The sequence below is a fragment of the Lemur catta genome, chromosome 1, assembly GCF_020740605.2.
Source record: "Lemur catta isolate mLemCat1 chromosome 1, mLemCat1.pri, whole genome shotgun sequence".
Classification (NCBI taxonomy): Eukaryota; Metazoa; Chordata; class Mammalia; order Primates; family Lemuridae; genus Lemur; species Lemur catta.
The window spans coordinates 241925206-241945911 of NC_059128.1; the positions used below are offsets into that span (position 1 = coordinate 241925206).

Genomic DNA, 20706 nt, shown 5'->3' on the forward strand with positions numbered 1-20706 from the left:
ATGAACCAAACAAAGAGATGCAAGTCCAATAAGATCATGGAGGGAAAAGAAACAAGGTAAAGTTCTCAGCAGAGTTATTTTATTTGCAAAGAAATTTACAAAATATGAAAATTGACCAAATGAAGACAGTCATAGAATTTCTTTCATTGAAAGAGGAAAAAATGAAGATAAAATGTCTATATCGCAAAAAAAGGCATTCTAAGAAGATTTTGTTCTCTACTTTGCCTTCCACAGGCAATAAATAAAATTGCAGACAGGTCTAGATAAGAAGGTGTACCTTCAAATATAAAGAGCCTCCCTCTATTTTCAATAACGGATCAAACAGGCACCTCAGCAAAACAAACAAACCAATTTAATCATATTCAGATGTGGTTTTTGTTGTTATTTTTTGCAGCCTTGGGGGATCTTTACCTAGCTACCAACTTTTTCTGTGGGGAGAGAACCTTTGGTAAATCATAATTATTTGTCAAGTAAATGGCTCAGGAGAACCATTCTTTAGCAGTTATTCTAATATTTAATGTCTATAAAAATTCTCCTATTTAATTACATCATAGACTTATTTTATTTTGATTCTCAGAGCAGACATTTAAAGTTTTTCAATAGATGCCGCTCTATACCTCCACTTGTCCTAAGATTGTACCTAAGAGAAGCATTAATATATAACATGGTTAGGGTACTCCTAGTTCTAGTTCATATGAATATATTGCACTTAACATGCAATCAAAAAGGAAGTAACAAAGCCATAATTCTTTTAAAACTGCTTTCAATATATTACACACCTGCTCAAAAGCTGCTCATGGCACCCTACTATCTACAACATGAAGTTAAAACCCAACCCACTAATTGAATTTTAAGACCCATTCACAGTCTGGTCCCACCTTATGTGACCAACCTCTTAGTCAGGGCTGTAACATCCACCTGCAGAGGCCCAGCTCTGCTCCATGAGACCAATCAGTGGCTACAGTCTATCCAGAGTCCCTTGCTCTGGCATTCTCCCTCCTGGAATTGACCACAATTGTTATTTGCTAAGGAAATGTCCCTTTGAAGTGGTATTTAACCACACAAGTAGAGGAAATTGTGTCGTGATACAGATAGACAGAAATCTTCTTTATAGAAATGGCATATTTGAGCTGTAGACAGACAGAAAGCAAGAGATTTGTTTTTAACCAAAAGTCAGTCAGCGGCTCTCAGGTCAAGCGAAACCTAAGCCACTTTTATATTTTCAGTCTACAGATGTATTAAAAAACGGAAATGAAGAAACATCCAAGTTAGTTTAAGAACTTGTGCTAAATTTTAAATCCTTGCATTTAACAAAGAAATTTTAATTTTTGCCAAAAAGGCAAGACAATAAAATATAATTGGGTTATTCATAAGATTTATTTAAAAATTAGTTTATAGCATACTCTAAGTGGCACGGTATAGTCTAGTAATAAGACAAATTAGCAATCATATAATAAACTTCTTCTGTCAATCTTAAGAGAACATAGGCATTTGGAAATAAATCTCAGACTCCAAATTGGAAGTGACTGAGAGTTAACACCAGGTCTCTACCAAATGCCCTTCCAGTGTAGGTTAAGGGGGCAGGGACAGGCTCTTCTGGCATCACTAAGGGCAATAGCCATTAATGGTAACTGAAAGTTGTTTCTGTGTTTCAAAACTCAGTTGGAACAGTTTTCATTAGAATTGATTATTTTCAAAAACAAATCAGCATGATTTTAAAGTATATTTTGCCAAGAAGTCACTGTGGGTCCACAGCTGACTCCTGAAAGGAAACTCTGCTTCTGCAATTTTTATTCCTCAAGTTTGCAGGCTGTCAGAGCAGTATCATGACACAATTTACCCCACTTGCATGGTTAAGTACCACCCCAAAGGGGAAATTTCCACAGCAAATAATAATTGTGGTCAAGGAAAGTAAAGAAACTTGATTAAATGGAAAAATGAATAGTTTCTGAATCCAAGCCTTCTCAGTACTCAGCTGATTCAAAAGTGCAGAGCCAAAATCTTTAACTGTAACTAGCATCCCATGGCATCCTGCATAGGCATTTGCCTTGAAAGCTGTAAAATAAATTGCACAAAAATGAACCAAAAGCTAATAGTCAATCGGTGGGAGTGATTTGTATATGATTGTCATCTCTTTCTCCTGCTGGATTCAAAGCACTTTTTTCCGTTCATTTCCTCATTTATCATTTTTGTGGACTTCCCACTCTGCAGTGTATTGTGCTGGTCCTAATACAGAATCCCATAAAGTGGGAAGGAGATTTGAGACTTTAGAGAGGTGAGCAGAATGATTGGCATACAACAGGTTCTCTATAAATGACAGCAATTCCTTTCCCACCTTCCCTTCCCACTCTCTGAATCTTAACAGAAGTGGCATGTTTGAGCTGTGAAACTTAAATCAATGCAATGGATGAGATTCATCATTAATTTCATGAGATTCTTAAATCTATGTCATAATCTAAAAAGATAAAAGTAAAAGAACTTACAGATTCAGAAGTTGGCAATAAACAAAAATAGTTTAAAACATGGTATGGTAGGATTTTAAGTGATCCTTTACATGTGATTTCTATTAATTGTTGTTTTACCACTGAGAGTGCCATAGGTAACTAGAGAGGGAAAAAAGACACGGAGAAAGGTGGGGAAAAGACAGAGAGAGGAAATTATATGAAGCGGAAACACTTGAGAATTCTACAGTTAGAAAAAGACTGCATTCTGGGCTGAGCTCTTCCCATCTGCATATCCCCTAACAGGCTATTGCACAACTTGGGTCTTAGTTCCATGAACCATAAGATGAGGCGAGCAGAATAGATGATCTCCAAAGTCCATTTTCACTCTATCATCCCATGGTACAAGCCCAGTGAACTAAGTGGCAAATAAGAGAGATACAAAGTTCTAAGACTCCATGTTAGTATTGTTTATCCCCTAAGTCCAAATCCTACTATAAGACACCAAGTGTGATTTCTTCCAGAAGTTGCTGGAGTCAGTCTATAATTCAAACCCTAGTGCCACCATTTACTAGCTCTGTGATCTTGGACAAGTTATGTAACCTCTCTGTTTGTCAGTTATCTATCACACGGTCATTTTGTAGATCAAAGTTGTTATCATATGTAAAGCAGGTAGTGCCTGGCATCCATTAAACATTCAATGTGTCATCTATTTTTGTTATTATTTTATTATTATAACAAAGATGTAATACAAACAAAACCAGTATAGGATAGAAGCAATTATCCTAGATTATCATAGAAACAGTACATGACGAAAATACTTAGGTGTACGGTTGTTCACTAGAAGACTGGTGATTAGTAAGTTCAATGACTTAACAGGGTGATGTGGTTGTCTACAGTGGTAAGAAAATCATGTTTACACAAACACATACACAGATGCATGCACACATTATCTATAAAAGGAAAGGATAACTGATAACACTGAAAATCCTACCATACCATGTTTTAAGCTATTTTCATTTATTTCCAACTTCTGAATCTATAATATAATTTGTTCATTCTAAGCACCAAACTTTTGGACACACGGTTACATGAAATATAGGAACAAATGAAAATTTAGGACAAATTGTTTTCAAATATTTAAAAGGCCGTTAATTTAAAGCAGTGCATTTGTTCAACATGCCTCATGGAAAGACCAGGAACAATCAGGAGAAGTGAGAAGAAACAAATTTTCAGTTTGGAATGGAATGGACTTTCTGGGGAAGTAAAAATTCTCTGGAGCTGTTCAGCACTGACTAATAACAATTTGACTGTGCATGCACCAATTCTTGGACAAAACACTGAAGTTCTCGTTATAGAGAGAATTCAATCTAAGAGGACACAAGACTTTTGACATATGTTCCAAACCTGTATTTTATGATGCACATTGAAAACCTGGTAACATAAATTATAATAAAATTTCTCATGTACAGAATGACCAAGTGGCAAGCATGCAGGATAATGGTGTTAAATAAACAGATATGTATACTAAAAGTTCACACTACTCCATTAAATTTTTTACTAGAATTGCTAACATATGGCCAATCTTAGTGGCCTGAGTTGATAACTAGCAATCTATAGATCTCCAATTTAAAAGAACTGAAACAAAAGAGCATTTCTTTTCTTTTCTTTTTTTTTATTTCAGCTTATTATGGGGGTACAAAAGTTCAGGTTATATATATTGCCCATGTCCCGCCCATACCCCTGAGTCAGAGCTTCAAGCGTGTCCATTCCCCAGACAGTGCGCCTGGCACTCACCATGTAGTTATACCTCCATCCCCTCCTCCCACCCCCCACCTCCCCAAGTCAGCACCTTCAAGCATGACCATTCCTCAGATGGTACGCAATGCACTCATCATGTAGGCATACACCCATCCCCTCCTCCCACCCCCTGCCATAGTCTGGTATCCAATTGGTATCATTCCCCAATGTGCATTTAGGTGATGATCAGGGAAACCAATTTTCTGGTGAGTACATGTGATGCTTGTTTTTCCATTCTTGGGATACTTCACTTAATATAATGGGTTCCAACTCTCTCCAGGAGAACCAAAGAGATGTCGTATTGCCGTTATTTCTTACAGCTGAGTAATACTCCATGGTATACATATACCACAATTTACTAATCCATTCGTGAATTGATGGGCACTTGGGTTGTTTCCACATCTTTGTAATTCTGAATTGTGCTGCTATAAACATTCAGGTACAGGTGTCTCCGTCATACAATGACTTTTGTCATAGATGCCCAATAATGGGATTGCTGGATCAAATGGTAGGTCTACTTGAATCTGTTTAAGGTATCTCCATAATGCTTTCCATAGGGGTTGCACTAGTTTGCAGTCCCACCAGCCGTGTGTGAGTGTTCCTGTCTCTCCGCATCCATGCCAACATGTGTTGTTTTGGGACTTTTTGATAAAGGCCATTCTCACTGGAGTTAAGTGATACCTCATTGTGGTTTTGATTTGCATTTCCCTGATGATTAGGGATGTTGAGCATTTTTTCATATGTTTGTTAGCCATTCTTATATCTTCTTTTGAAAAATTTCTATTCATGTCGTTTGCCCACTTTTTGATAGGGTTGTTTGATTTTTTTCTTGCTGATTTTCCTGAGTTCTAAATAGATTCTTATTATCAGTCCTTTATCTGATGTGTAGTATGCGAAAATTTTTTCCTATTCTGTAGGTTGTCTGTTTATTCTCGTGACTGTTTCTAATCCATGAAGTGGATAACTAGCTCATCAATGTTCCAAATTAGTTGTGTAGTTAGTATTAACTAGGTAAATTACTCTAATACTAATTAGGACTTCAGATATATTCTTTTTCACAATTCTCATCATATTGTTTCATTATGCTATTTTTCATGTTTCCCAAAAGAAACATTATGGACTGATAAAACATAGTGACTAGGTCACCACTTTACTGTGTGACATTGGGATAAGTTCCTTATCCCGTCTGAGCTCCATTTATCTCATCTATTTAAAAAGAGAAAACAGGGATAGTAACAAGTAGAATAGATGTTTTCTAAGACTTTTTACAATCTAAAATGTGATCTTATGAAAGGATCATTCTCCATAACGCAACTCTAAACACATTTCTTCTTAATTTGTTCATTATTTTTCTAGTGAAGACATCTCCAGCCATAACATAGGGAAGGAAGTATTTAGTTTTAACACCACCGATTGCTTCTATGAGACAATTTTATTCTGTTCTTCTGGAGTTTGGAAGATGTCAGACAGAAGAAGAGGATTTTACAATTAATTAGAAGACACTTTCATATCAAGCAATTGGCTATATAAACAATGGACAAAATAGAACTGGGAAGAGGAAGGGATATTATAAAATGTCTTGCTCATAACAATAACCTTAGAAGCAATCATTTTACTCTTACTTTACTTCCTAGATGTATATATTCTCAGGCCTTCTAGACCCATTTCAATGAGTTTATATGATTAAAAGTTCGTGCTAATGGATTGTTCTATTTGAGTTTCTAATGATAAAAGAAAACATATAAATTCAATTTACCTACTTGTTTCACACTTTAGTTGGTCAAGTATTCTAAAGATATCCTAAACCATTCCAATGACTTCCAACTAATAAAACCCGTTCAATTGTACTTTGAATCCATAGGTCTTTCACCACAAATATTTACCCTAAAATCCAGCTCCTCATCTATATGGAAAAATCTGTTAGAATGGTTTCTTTAAAAATGTAATAAAAAAGATATGGGGTATAAACTATTTGACAGGGTCCCTTTAAAAAATGGACTGGACAAAGCATTGAGAACAATCTGTACTGGCAAGGGACAGGGAAGATGACCTAATAGGTCTTTTCCATCTCTAATTTCTGTGATTTGATGGTTTTTTTTTTTTTAACTCCTGCAATAATACTTGTGAGTTCAACATTTTCTCAAAACTATTATTAGTTACCAAGGAAACACAAAATGTTTGCAAGAATAAATAAGCAAATGGACTGGACCTAAATAATAGGTTTTCCTGCCTCCCATTTAATAATCTTATGGCGGTGTCACATTATCAATTCCTCATTCTCCCTAAGTCATTTTGTGCACCTACTGGCATGCCCATTAGAGTCCATAGCCATCTCACAGCATCCCATGCAAACCAAGACTAGGAGGTTTCTGGTCAAGAAAAGATTTCTTATTAAATACAGACTGCCTTGCTTCATTTGGTGAAGAACAAAACCATGGCAATGTTACGAGGCCAAAAGGCAAGGACTGGCTTTGTGACCACTATTCCTAGGAAGAATATGTAAATATATGTTGTTAAATGACCCAATGTCTATAGAAAAGCCAGCAACATGATTAAAATATATATAATAAAGGTAAAAAGATACATAATACATACACACACACAAACACACACACGGACAAACACACAGGGTCTATGCTATGAAAACAATCATGTTTTACAAATGCTTAGAAAAAGACTTAAAAGGAAATACAATACATTGAATTGTTAACAGTTAGCGGTATTCATGTGGTAGACTATATATAAAATTCTGTTTTTTACTTTTCTTCATTTTCCAAATTATGATGGGTACCTATTAGTTTTAAAATGAAAAAAGAGAACTATTTTAAAATTAATTTTTAAAAACTACAAGATGTCACTTGTTTTAATGTTAATAAAGGGCTTCCTATTCCCCAGTATCACACTGACCCTGTCGCTGTAATCAGCCCAAGAGAGCTCTCAAGTGTATAGGTCACTGTTCTAAAATCAAAGTCAGCTTAAGTATGAGTGGAATAGGTAGAGGGCTCTGGAACCTTCAAGGACTACGAAGGCCTAGGACCAAAAGATTTAGGCAGCAGATAAAGTATCACAATAATGGAAAAACAAACACCACATGCACTCACCATTAAACTGGTACTAATCAACCAACACTTATGTACACATATGGAAGTAATGTTTATGGGGACTGGGCAGGTGGGAGCGGGAAGGAGAGGATGAGTAAATTCACACGTAATGGGTGTGATTCACACTGTGTGGGATGGGCACACTGTGCTTTGGGCGGTGCAAAGGCAATTCATTTGATCAAAGGGTTTGTACCCCAATAATATTCTGAAATTTAAACAAAAGATTCATCTATTAACAAAAAGGAGTGAGAGGGTCTATATGTATATCCAGGTTTAACCAGTTAACTGCTAGTTGAAGGTTCTCAGAGTACAAGGTAAGTGCTGCACTGACCAAGGATGTGGTTTATTCTCTGTGGGCATATGTGTGTACAGAGCCAGGCAAGTGGCACCCAAGAAATATAGAGTGAAGGAAAGAGGATGGTTAGAAAAATGATTGTCCCAGGGATGGAAAGAAGGTGCTTTTACCCTCAGACATCCCCTCTGGCTTCATGTTCTATAGTTGCCTACGTGTGGCACTCAGTCCCTTCAGCCTTCATCCTAAGTTGCATAGCAACAGAAGAGGGACCAGAACCTGGGATCCGTGACAAGGTTACCCAGTGCTCAGTGGCAAAGCTGCCTTGCAAGAAGGCTGCAGATGAGGTGTCAGAAAATACCCTGGGGTGGAATACATTAGCACCAAAAGCTCATATTCTAGCCAATCCAACTGCAGCCTAAAGCAACACAGGACCCTGGGGTTCTGCCTCTTCTCATGCCATCCTGGCTCTATTCCCACTCTGTTCAGCTTCTCATACAGGCAGGTCCGTAATAAGAATTGCTCTTTTTCTTTGTACATTACAGTGTTTCCACATATACTATCTCATAGGGGCAAAGGAGCAAATGTGTCACATTCAAAGTTAGTGTTTACCATCTCAGCTTGAAGCACGCTTTAGGGAGCAGAGCACATCTCCCCATAACTGATTAAAGAACCAGCAGTGAAAGTTGTGGGCAGCTTCGGGAAAGATTCAGTTAATTCCTCCTTCTTCTCTGGTATTTACTGCATTTGGATGACGGAAAGACTTCACCAGTCACAGGAAGAAACAAAGGGAGGGAGAGAGGATGTGAAAGAAAATAAGAGCACTTCACAAAGAGGAACTGGCTTGACATGCTTAGCAGCACATTAATGGTATTTTGAAACAGTTAAATAATGATGATGTTATTATGGTCAGTAGCGATTGACTTTACTAATAATGCCAGTTGCTGTGGTCATTGTAATAACCATCTGGCATTAGCTTAAACCATGGGAAATTGCTGATATTGAGCTGTTTTTGACCATATAAAAAGCAGTAATTTTATATGGCTAAATCTAGTCAATAACTCTTGGTTTCCAGCCTCGTCACCTACAAACTGTTTCCCACATTAGAAAGTAATTAGCTTGGTAGAAAAATTCCTTTATATCATTTCTAAATCACTGCTTAAAGCTAATGTTGATTTAGATCAGAAATTCAGATTACTAACTGTAGAAAGAATCTTAATTTGTAGGCATGCTTAATTGTAGGAAATTTGTGATTACAAAATGAAGAGTCATATAGTAATTAGACAGAACTAGGCTAGGAAGTAAAATTTTCTCAGGTAATTTTGAGGCACAGTGATCATAACTCTATTTTCCTAATAAATATATGTCAGAAACCAAGAGAACAAAAATAACATCTCAAAGAGAATTTTGGTAGAAAGAGGGAAGGAAATAAAAGTCTACTCACCTACTCACATGGCCAGGGGAGCACAATGCCCACGGCAGGCTGAAGTTTGTGATACACAAGCCAGGGTGCTCTTGTGTCAGATAAAGGTCCTGCTCCCTCAAAACCCTTGACTTTCATCTTTAGGAAAATTGTTATGATATTCTAATATTAGTAAAATAAGACACATTGTTGCCACCTTCCAGAAAACTGTCAGTAAATACACAAATCTACCATGTCCCCAATGTTAATGATGCCCCCTAGGGTTATTCAGTGTACAATCAGGGTTACTCTGGTGTGTGGCCCGCAAAAAGGACGAGTCTTGACATTCCTAGTTCAGTGTTCAGTATGGAAAGTAAAGATACAAACTTCTCAATTAAATCAGAACACTCCTTTACCAACACCTGTGAGAGATTCTGAGCAAACCATTAAGAAGACATCAGCAAACCATTAGAAGACAAGACTAATGCTGTATATGTAACACTGCTTTAAATCCCCACATCATTACTTTACCAGCTGTGTGACCTTGGTCAAGCCACTTTACCCTTCTAAATGTGTTTCTTCATCTGAAAAGTACAGATAATACCAACTCAAAATGTGTGGTGAAGATTAAATGATGGAATGGATACAGAGCACTAAGTACAGTGACTGGTATGATCTAAAAACTCAATAAATGAGGGTTATTATTGGTTCTTGGAGAGAGTGGTCACATACCATGACCTCAGGTGGAAAGCTGAGTCAGAGCTGGGTCAGAGACCAGTGCCTGAAGAATAACACACCAGTAATGTAACCAGGCAAGGCATACGAAGAGTAGGACCCCAAATTCTCTTTTCTCTTGCTTCAAGAGCCTTAGACAAGTCTTCTATCCACTCAACTTCTCTATTCTTCAGAGTAGAGATAAAGAAAAGGAGGAAATAATACTAATATATTTCACATGGGAACTGGGAAGTCAAAAGAGTGAAAATAAATGCAAAGCATGAGTAAAAAACCATGAGAAAGGAATAAATGGTAGTGTCGAATGTTAAGAAACTTCTTTGCCCATCAGAGAAAAAAAGAAGCAAAGCAAGCTGCAAAAAATGAGAGCTTTGGGGTAAAAGTACTTTATGCAATCGGTTTGGGATTGAGATTCAGGTGTTTATGCTTCGTGCAACTTTCGTAACAGTCATTTTGTCGCATTTGTAATATAAACAAACTAGCATAAAAGCCTCAAAAAGGATGTTTGATAAGTACAAGGCAAGCACAGGGGACTAAAAAGATTACATGCATTTCACAAGTATAGGAGAGAGTAGGAAAACAGACATCTAAAATGTTAATACAAAACTGCAAATCAAATATTAAATTTTAAGTTTAAATTAAGAGTATGGTCATTCACTTCTCCTAAAATGGTTTACTGTATGTGAAAAGCAGGAGTAAGTTTAGTTTAGGATTCTCAGTAGGTACCTAGAGTGATGTAGAAGTGGCAACGTGAGCTCCCAGTTTAGCAAAGAGGACACCCACTTAATTTTGTGCCCTGCAGCTTTATTCCACACCACTTCCACTAACTACACAACTCTCCACTCCACACGAAGAAAATGAAGCAAGCAGTCTATTTTCATTATTCCTGTTTGACAAAACATATGGAAGCAATAATTCTATAGACATATGTACATAATGGGAAGCAATCCTATTTTAACGTAATTTAAAAGGAGGTTTTAAATGGACTCAATCTACTAAAACTACTCATCTGAAGCTTGCAAATAAGGCTGCCACGTCCCCTAATTTATTTAGCAGATTCATAGGGCTGGGCTAGAACTTTAGAGATTACTTTTTTATTGATGTGCAAGATAATTAGAAGGCTATTTCTCATTTACAAGAAATAGGATTTATACAAACAAATCTGAGGATAATGGGCTTAATCCAATCATATTTGGCCAGTTTCTTTTTTCTTCTCATGTCTTTATTTTTTGCTTTATTTTGTTTGCTAGGAGAAGAGAACAAATAGATTAAAACTGGTCCTAAAATTCTATTTTTATACGTTGTCTTGAAAGTACAGCACAAAACATTTAATTTCTTTAAAAATATTTTCCCTCCCAAATAATCTGATTAGCTTTAACTGCTTTTGTTAAAACACAGGCATGCAGAAATGGGGAACGAGGAGGTTCTTTCAGGAAAAACACTGAAAAAAAGTAAGATTTCATCTGGCCTTCCCATCATCACTTGAAGAATTGTTTGGTAGTTACATCATCAGGAAATAAAATACTATCCTCTGAGGACCCCTACTCTTTACAAAGAGGAAAGAGAGGGTTTGAAGTCTAAATCACACCCCCACCAGATGTCTCCAAAATAACCTCCTTTCCCTCTCCCGCCTCCCCCCACAGCAACCAAAAAACAAATGTAACAAAAAAATGTATTTACAAAAGTTTACATAAGAATAACAGGATGTGTATTTAAGTCTCTGAAGCAATACCAGAAACTTCAGAGACCCAGAGGGAGAGAAGTCACAAGCGATCGACAGTGACCCTCAATGACTCGGTTAGCCCGGCAGGAGGGCGCCTGAGGTCCCGGCCCACCGCCCGTGCCCTCCGCCGGGAGCCGGGGACGACGCTCGGTTCGCACAGCCGGAACGCCGGCCGGAGCCGGGTCTCGCTGCCGCGCCGCCGCCGCCGCCGCCGCCGAGGCTCTGGCGGTCACCGGCCCCCGCCGCCCGCGCCGCGCACGCGGAGCGCCTTATAAGGCAGCGCGGTGACGTAACGCCCATAGCCGGGCGCGCTCGGCGCCCCGCTCGCATTGTTCGGGCGACTCCCGGAGCGCGCACAGCCCGCTCCAGCGCGGCGCGACAGCGGCCCGGCCGGCCCCGCCCGGCCCCGGTGCAGGCGGCTCAGGTAAGCCCAGGAGGGCGGCTCTGCCCCGCCAAGGGGCACTGCTGTCCGGGAGCCAGGTAGCGTTCTGTAGGTCGCGTTTAAAGTTGTCTTAGCATCCCAAACTGCAGACAGGTTTCGTAAAGCGCATCCAATGAATTCTAGGTTCAGAACCACTCACACAAAACTTGAAAGTAAAAGTTTTCTCTGGCGGAGAAAACAGATTTGGGATTTAATTTTAAACGTTGAGAGGTGGGGGGCTGTGTATTTCATAGGCTTTCCAAGTGAGCTACACATTGCATCCTGCCTGTCTTGAGAAACCTTTGGGGAAAGGGTGGGGAATTACATTGTAATGGAACAACTCTATCTCCTGATCTTCTCTCTCCTCGCTTGGACGCGCTCGTCTTACACGCGCGGAGTGCGAATCACCGCCACACGGTAGGAGGTTTGTTAGCGCGGTTTTTTCTCCCCCACTTTGTGTAAATCTTAACATAAAAGACTAGAAAAACACTGTTAGGAATACAGCTTGGAATTAGGATGGATCTAATTTAAAAAATATAAACCTTTCTAAGCTTCAAAAAAAAATCTTAGAAACACTATTCTGTCTTTATGTCAATTTGTACAGGGAAGGTAACTATCACAGTTTTGAGTTCTAACTTTCTACTTCAATTCCAGTCACTGGATAAATGACAAACCACACTTACAGCTATCCTCTGTGGAGTAATATTTTAGATAATGGCATATTATGTAAAAATACTAATTTAAAAAGTAAAGCCCACACAATGATTTTATTAATCAGTGTCATTTTGAACTGTAATTACTTACATCTAAACCCTGAACAGGCTATTGCTATAAATGAACCCTTACAGTATGATAACTGAACACTTGGGGATACTGCATATCTACATAATATTTTAATTTACTTTTCAAAATAAGAATAAGCAGAGGAACTAAAAATAAAAGATGCTATGTCAAGTTCAGAACACTAGGAGATGAAAAAATGATTTATCAAACTTTATCTGGTCTAAATATACATTGTAAAACAAAACTTTAAGAACTATGTGACTAAATTATTTCCCTTTTTAAATAGCCCCTATGTTTTAAAAGTATACACAATACAAATTCGGAATTCATAGGCTGCCATTTTTATTGATTCACTCTAAAAGACTGAAAAATGCTTAATATTGTTGACAGTGAAATGACCATATAACTGTTTGAACATATAGTAAAAATTTAAGAGGACCAGAGTACTACAACCATCCGAGATGTATCTGTTACAAATTCTACATTTTATTTTTGTCAGTGAGAAGAAAAAGTCAGATCCTAGAAGATTTATCATTTGAAACACAGCATTTTAAAAATATGCTTAAAATTTGGGTTATATCTGTGTCTTTCTAGTAATTCCTGTATTTGAGTCTTTTAAAGTATATGACATTGGTGCCTACCAATTTTTTGTTTCATACGAGTTTGTTTTCATTTTTTTGTTGTTGTTATTTTTGCTAATTTTGTTTGGAGCAATGCAAAACTTTGGTTTTCATATTCTAAAAGAAAAATTATATGTTATTTGGCCTGAAGACAAGCTATGTAAACTGCAAGTTAGTACTGAGAAGTAGGATTTCCACAAAACTATTATTTCAAAGCTAGGGAAGCCTACCATAATGAGAAAAGTGAGGCCAACACCCAGGTCACTGTGGAGAAGTACGGAATATGCAATAGAAGAGTCGTTTATTTGATATAGGCAGTAATTGGAAACTGAAAAACTCCTGCTTTGGGAAAAAGGTATTCTGCTCTTTTGAATCTAACAGAAGTGTAGGGAAATAGAAACCATCAATTATTGTTTCAGCTATACCCAAAGTACCATCTGTACCATAAACTATAGCTCAACTGTTGAAAATCATAACTTCCATCAAAGCTCTAACAGCTGTGTTTCCCAAAGTCTGCCTGTTATTTTTTTAAAGCAAGCATCAATTTAAAACAATTTTTTAAATGACAGATTTTAATATTCTACACTTTTTTCCATTTATTAACTTCAATTACACATTAAGACCTCTTTTAAAACTGAAAGTTAAACAAGAATTTATCATGGATACATTATCTCCCAATGGCCTGTCTGGGTGAGCATTTCGTAGTCCTTGGGACAATCTATATGATAGAAAAATGGTTTTGATACAATGAATGTCAATTTTTACACTTCCAAATAAAGCATATAATAATTTTATGCTTAGTAAGTTCACTTGCCCCTTTGTGGAGATTAGCTTTAACTGTTAAGCACTGATATGTTTGTGCTATTTTCCTAATGCTGTGATGGAGTCTATAGTAAACAGCCAATATGAAAACACAAATCAAGCCTTTACTGTCTTAATTTTCCAGTCCTCTTACAATTCCCATTAATTTGCCTTCTCAAAAGACTGAATTTTTTTTTAAGAGTTCTCTGCTGCCCCTTCCTCTCCAAAATAGTGCCTTCGGTAATAAATGCATTTTGAGGTAAAAAAAAAGTGAAAATGAGGAAGGAAGAATAAAATTCCAATAATTCTTCTTAGGTCATGTTCTGTACATATCTAGTGCTTCGGGGCAAAGTGAACATTTTATAGGGTGAGTAGAAAAAATATACAGCCCCTCCTATTTAAAGGAAAAAGGAAGGGGGGCAGGAAGAGAACTGTTTATAGAAGACTGGATATTGTGGAGTAATAATCAGAGGATGTAAAGCAATATTGGTCTCAACCTGCTTCAGGAACTGAAACGCCCCATCGTTCACATAGCCAGTCCTTATCTTTGAAAAATCTAACACATCCTACCTTATCGCTTAGGAATATCATTAATTTTAAATGATTTTTAGTAGTTATTGAATTTGTATTTGACTATAAATTTAGCTTTGATTTAAACTGATTGTTTAGTTCCTGTATATTATGCTAAATAAGGATTTAAAGATGAAGAGACCCTGCATATGCAGCCAGCATCACAAACCTTCAAAGAAATATTTCTATGGCTGCTTCTGCCATCACCACAGTATTTCTGAGCCACCAACCCAGTCATTTATGCTTAATGTGTACTGTAATGACTTTTAGAACCTCCTCTGGCCGGTCATTTTCTACTTCAAAGTAAGGTGCGACATTCATGTCTTGAATCATTTTGTTAGGTACACTAATTCCTGGCAGATCATCACCAGTGCTGTTGTAAGCCCTTCTACACCCCTTTTTCTTAAAAACAGAGTTTAGAGTCTCTCTCCCTGACTGACCTAACATTGTCTCTGACTGAGAAAGCTGGGCAAAAAAGGAGGGAAGGCTTGCCAAGGAAAGTCCCTTGGTTCTTTTTCAGATATAAGAGAAACACTCCCTCTTCATGCTTGTTCTTCCAGATGCTTTAGCAGATTAAGACAGTACAGCAGCAGTTTTAATTCTGAGCCCCCAAACAGAGAAGAACATATTAGCAGTATTCTTTCTCCAATATGATCATCCTCACATTCTTATGCTGTACTGGTTCTAAAATTTGATTAACTGTAAAATATACAATTATTATTTTTTAACAACAAGCTTGGGAATGATGTGTTTGTGTATGGAGGGTAGAGAGGTTATGTAGAGGAGCAGATAAGTAAGTGTATCACTGGGACAGATAGGGGTGCAGACATACTCTCAATTCCTTGTTTCTAAGTACTGATTCTAGCCTAAAGGGCAGTTATTATCAGCAAAAGAAAGCATGTATTACATCAGAACAACAAACCCTCAACTCCACAGATATGAGTTTGAAAAGTACCTTGATAAGTTCTACTATATGGACAATGGGATACCCGTAGGTCCCAGAGAGTGTGTACACCCACCCCCACCCACCCACACAAACCCTGGCATAGAATATCCACAGAATTTTACAGCTGAAAGAGGCCCACGGAGGTTATCTGATCCAAATGCCTCACTTTACAGAAGCAACTGATGTCCAAAGTGTGGCTTGCCCCAAAGACACAGAGCTACTCAGAGGCAGTGCCAGGGCCCCCTGCATTCTTGGGCTACAGCCCGCCATTGGTTTTTCCTTTAATTAGCGCTAGGAAGAGAGGAAAACAGAACCTCAGAAAAAGCCTCTGCACTATAGATGATAATTTAGATATAAAACCCATTAAAAAGAGAAAGTGGAAAGGTTCAAAGTTCTTGTTAATAAGAAGGCAAAGGGAAAGGAGGGAGGTGACAATCAATACAGTTTAATCAGACTACAACAACAGAGGGGAGGTGATAAAGGGAGGACAAAGAAAACTAATAAACGTACTTAAAGGTCCTCTGCATGGCAAAGCCTGCTCTCTTCTAGGAAGGCGGGAGGTGCCCTGGAAAGAGTGTGTGCTCTGTGGTCAATGACATTTAGGTCTGAGCCACTAACTTGACAAATGACCTCCTCTTAATATCTTCCAGCTAAGCATTTTGTACACTCCAGACCTCCCCAGCTAGCAGGGTCCCTACTAAAATTCAAAGTGACTTAATGACTTCAAACCAACCTTCCCCAAAACTACAGAGGAAGTCACCTATGAAGGCTGTAAGCTGTTGGAGGTACTTACTCTGCTTTATTTTCCTTCACACTACATTCTGTGACATTAAATTACACATTAACTACTTATTTGCTCATTGTCTGTCTCCTGGACTATAAACTCTTTCAGGGTCAGTTTTGCAACCAGCTTTATCCCCAGTGCCTACGAAAGTACTTAGCTACAGTTAGTAGGTATGTCACTGGGACAAGAAAGGTGCTGGATAAACGTACAAACAAATAAATTACAACCTAGAAGCTTCTTATTTGGTAAGAAAAAGTATTTCTAGAAACAGTGAGCTAGGGAGAGACCCTTCTTCTAGATTTTGTTCAGGAGTGGTAAACAAATCTCAGCCACTACTCAGAGTAACCATATGGAAGTGACTTACAAACACAAAAAGCAGAAAACAAGTTAGGTTCAGGTTAATCCAGGCAGTGAAATCTGCTTTGTACTGTACAGTGTGTCTTGGGTAGGCAGACTAAGTCAGATGCTTCTCTGCTTTCTGCCTACCTCCATCTACCTCATTTTAGATCCCTCTCCAAAATGATGAGATTGATGGTGGTGAAAGAGTACCAGGTGAATCGCCTAGGGGAATGGAATGGACTCAAAGCAAAATACGGAAGAGCACACAGTGCAGTGGTTTGGTCCTTAATGAAGGGTGGATTCAACTGAATTTCCCTATCCATGTGCCTTAGCTGAGAGCCTGGAAGATGCAGTCATGGGGCCCAAACAGCTTATCCTTACAGTAACTAAAAACCAGAATGTTGCCTTTTCCCAAGCACACACTTTGATTCCAAAGTTTGTGTGGTAGTCCAGTATTATCTGCCAGATTTTACAGAAGAGGAGCGATTTTTCTTTAATTTCAAAGTTAGGTAACTCCAATGACAACCTGCGAACCCAGCCTAGGGCTTACAACTCTCCTCAGCAGTAGCAAATGTTTACTGTGTGTCTGCCAGACATGGTCTAAGCACAAGGCAGGATAACAGGTCCAGCAACTAAATTCACCACACACCATACCATGTAACCAACGTAGCTACACCCCTTAGCACTGACTGACATCATGTTGACAAGGACTAAGATCACCAGCAGCTCTTGCACAATGGCTTCAATCATGGTCCCATCCCAGCTCTTTTTTTAATGGACTGATAAAGCAATGTAGAAAGGAGAGGTCAGCTGTACATAAAAATTAAGTAAAGACAAGCAATAAGGGAGTATTTTTAAAAACTACAACAGAATATAGCCAATTGTCAAGCTTGCTTACTAGTGACACTGAACTGACATGGACAAATAGTGTTGTCTCAATGGTGAGGCTAAAGAGTAAGAATAATGGGTTGATAAATCTGAGTTCTACTCTTCTTGGCTCTGCCATCCATTTTTTGGATGAGCCTCCTGTACCCCTGGTTTCCACAAACCTCAAAAAAGAGAACAATGTCGTCCACTTTTGAATGGTGGGCAGTAACCCCCAAGAGAACTCTGATCAAGTAGAGCAGAGACTATGTAAAAATACAAACTACTGATTGTATCATTACAGAGATAATTCAGGTAGAGAAAATGGGAGTAACGTGAGGGAAAGAGTCCACATGTAAGTGCAGGAAAGATTAACATAACTGTAGCCCTTGAGCCTGTGAGCACTCCAAATCACTGTATCTAGAGCAGCCTTAAAGATGAGGTCAGCCCTCCAAGATGGGACATTCGGACAGAAGCAAATATACCAGATTTATCATGTCTCATGGCCCACCAGTCCTGGAACAAAAGTTTAAAGGTGAACTAAGTTTCTCTCTTTCTTTTTTAAATTCTTTTTTAAGTGAATCAAAACAAAAACAAATCTCTGAGCAGAGATCATAAGAGGAATGTAAAACATTCATCACATTTGGGCTGAGAAGACTTAAGTGTCTGCTGCTGTTAAATTTGAAGAAAAGGAAGGAGCTAGGAGCCTGGGGAGAGCATGAGAACATTCTTGGTTTCTTGAAGACAAAGGCCTGTGCAGTGAGATACTGTGAAAGTCCCTTAGTCTTACCTTGTTAGTGTGTTAATTAGGAATGGCAGAAGAGGTGAATCTCACTGTGGAATTTTGTGAAAACAAATCCATTGCTGCTAAAGGGAAGATTATCTTCTCTTTGAAAATACCAATTCATTTATTATAAAGATAAACATTCATAATATTAAAAGAAATACCTTATGTTTGAGGTTGCATATTATGCTTGAGGTTTTCATACAACTGGCTACATGGGGGCCTTTCAAATAAAGGTGAGAACAACTTTGTCAAGTGATTTGGGATTCTACTCATCTCCTCCAAAATTATGCCCCATGAGATTCTTCTTACAGCTCCATAAAATTCATTAGGCTAAACAAAGAATCAAAAAATCACAGGCAAAGTTAAGATTCTCTGGCCAATCTCTAAGTGAATTCCTCACTTCACTGAATGGATTGATAGGAACAAGAGAAACAAAACCCTACTTGTCCTTCTGCTCTAATAACAAGAGTAATTCCAAGACCTTTAGGCACCATCCAGGCTAAGAGAGGGTTGTAGTCCCCTAAGAAATGGTTCTTACTTCTAAATCATTTGGTCATCACGTATGTATGGAGTTCAAACCCATATGAGGGATATGGAAGTATCAATCATTTCAGGAGCTTATAGTTGGCTTAAGAAGAAAACTAATATACTAAAATTAGAAAGTGCTACAAAACAATATAGAATATTTGTCATAAAACTGTAAGAGCTGTGGGAACTCAGAAAAGGAAAACCAGCCATCATTAGACAAGTTAAGGAACATTCATAGAAAAGATGGGAACTGAAAGGTAAATGGGGGCAATGGAATGGAACATTCCAAAAAGGATGGCAGATTTATTCCTTGGAAGTCTACTCTAAAAAGGGACCTGAGGTAAAAAGAGAAAAGAAGGCTTGGACCAGGATCACAACACCCAAACTCTACTTTTTAAATCCATTATTTGGCTTTTAGCAAATAATGACCTATAGCAGATAGTCAGTGAATGGTACCAATTACTCTTCTAGTTATGCCTGTCTTCCCACAAGGATGATGCTCCTCCATCATCTGGTGCTACAATAAGGTTCTGCCAGGCTGTTGTATAGGGGTTGCCTCAGGGCCAAAGAGGAGGTGCTTTGTAGGATGCAGTCATGAAGAGCTCATGTTCTTGTATACCCAGCTATAAAGTGGAGTAAAAGATTAGGCTTGGTGGAGAAAATCCATGTCTCTAGTGCCTAACCTTAGCTACTCCGAAAAGACAGGTTATCCTTTATCCTGATTCCCCTGCTAGAAGACAGTCCCTCCCATGAGAAACCCAGATGAGCTTTCCTAAAGATGTCTTAATCACTTAAAGTAAGAAATAAGTTATTGAATAAACAACCAAAAAGAGGAGGTGACTGCAAAAGGCTTAAAAGCTAGTCTGAAATCTCCCAATTTTATCTTGAAAGATCCACCAGGCCTCAGAGGCACACACACAAAAAACAAATTTTTAAGACAAATCTTATAACTTGGGCTAAGTGGCTTAGATCAGACCCTAGGCACAGACAATAGAGATTCCCTTTTGGAAATTAACAGTCTAAATACTCCTCCCCAGGTGTTACTTTTTTAGTTTAATTGTACTTTCAATTTAGTATAACATTTTAAGTGTCAAAACACTAAAAAGATTTACTTCTTTGATGTTACAACACACTTATAACCCTGAACTATACAACAAATGATTACCATATAAAGAATCAAAAATAAGGCCGGGCGCGGTGGCTCACGCCTGTAATCCTAGCACTCTGGGAGGCCAAGGCGCGTGGATCGCTCGAGGTCAGGAGTTCGAGACCAGCCTGAGCAAGAGCGAGACCCACCCCCCCTACTAAAAATAGAAAGAAATTATCTGGCCAACTAAATATGTACAGAGAAAAAATTAGCCGGGCATGGTGGCACGTGCCTGTAGTCCCGGCTACTCAGGAGGCTGAGGCAGTAGGATTGCTTAAGCCCAGGAGTTTGAGGTTGCTGTGAGCTAGGCTGACACCACAGCACTCACTCTAGCCTGGGCAACAGAGCAAGATCCTGTCTCAAAAAAAAATAAATAAATAAATCTGAATCCCATGAAATTCCAATTAAGGTTTTCCATCCTATGAACTACCAAGACTTGATAAGCCATAAAATCTCTTGAACATGTGAATTTGTATACAGTGATATACAGGAAAGAAGGGAAGAAAGGATTCTAAAGGTCGATGGGGGTTTTTATTTTGTGGAACTGCGATTTGAGGACTGCCAGAGGCTTTGTAAACCTTACTGACGAACCTGTACTGCTTTCACCATGTTGCACTGAGGTGAC

The 20706-nt window shown here is 38.4% G+C and overlaps 2 protein-coding genes across 4 annotated transcripts in view; one reads left to right on the forward strand and one right to left on the reverse strand.

The window, feature by feature from the left end:
* Window positions 1-20706, reverse strand: part of CMSS1 (cms1 ribosomal small subunit homolog) — a 344697-nt gene that overhangs the window by 275541 nt on the left and 48450 nt on the right. The window lies entirely within an intron of this gene.
* FILIP1L (filamin A interacting protein 1 like) overlaps window positions 11795-20706 on the forward strand; it is a 45986-nt gene continuing 37074 nt past the window's right edge. For both annotated transcript variants that reach the window (XM_045540407.1, XM_045540405.1), the window contains exon 1: window positions 11795-11915. The gene's annotated coding sequence lies outside the window, so the exon portion shown is untranslated. The remainder of the gene's footprint in view (window positions 11916-20706) is intronic.